Raw genomic sequence first — 1,144 nt, 5'->3', positions numbered from 1 at the left:
AGCACAACACAACCGAAACAAGCTGTTACACAAAGAAATTAGCACAACGCAACCGAAACAAGCCGCTATACAACGAAATTAGCACAACACAACCGAAACAAGCTGTTACACAAAGAAATTAGCACAACGCAACCGAAACAAGCCGCTATACAACGAAATTAGCACAACACAACCGAAACAAGCTGTTACACAAAGAAATTAGCACAACGCAACCGAAACAAGCCGCTATACAACGAAATTAGCACAACACAACCGAAACAAGCTGTTACACAAAGAAATTAGCACAACGCAACCGAAACAAGCCGCTATACAACGAAATTAGCACAACACAACCGAAACAAGCTGTTACACAAAGAAATTAGCACAACGCAACCGAAACAAGCCGCTATACAACGAAATTAGCACAACACAACCGAAACAAGCTGTTACACAAAGAAATTAGCACAACGCAACCGAAACAAGCCGCTATACAACGAAATTAGCACAACACAACCGAAACAAGCTGTTACACAAAGAAATTAGCACAACACAACGGAAACAAGCCACAACACAATGAAATTAGCACAACACAATGGAAATAAGCCACAACACAATGAAATTAGCACAACACAACCAAAACAAGCTGTTACACAAAGAAATTAGCACAACACAACCAAAACAAGTTGTTACACAAAGAAATTAGCACAACACAACCAAAACAAGTTGTTACACAAAGAAATTAGCACAACACAACCAAAACAAGCCGCTACACAACGAAATTAGCACAACACAACCAAAACAAGCCACAACACATTGAAATTAGCACAACACAACCGAAACAAGCTGTTACACAAAGGAATTAGCAAAACATAACCAAAACAAGCCACAACCACAACGAAATTAGCACAACACAACGGAAACAAACCACAACATAGCGAAATTAGCACAACACAATGGAAACAAGCCCCAACACATTGAAATTAGCACAACACAACCAAAACAAGACGTTACACAACAAAATTAGCACAACACAACGGAAACAAGCCAAAACATAGCGAAATTAGCACAACACAATGGAAACAAGCCACAACACAATGAAATTAACTCAACACAACCAAACCAAGCTGCTACACATTGAAATTAGCACAACACAACCGAAACAAGC

This window comes from Sinocyclocheilus grahami, unplaced genomic scaffold (genome assembly GCF_001515645.1).
Source record: "Sinocyclocheilus grahami isolate Dianchi unplaced genomic scaffold, SAMN03320097.WGS_v1.1 scaffold149.1, whole genome shotgun sequence".
Taxonomy (NCBI): domain Eukaryota; kingdom Metazoa; phylum Chordata; class Actinopteri; order Cypriniformes; family Cyprinidae; genus Sinocyclocheilus; species Sinocyclocheilus grahami.
The sequence above is the reverse complement of the archived record's forward strand: the minus strand, read 5'-3'. Positions refer to the sequence as shown.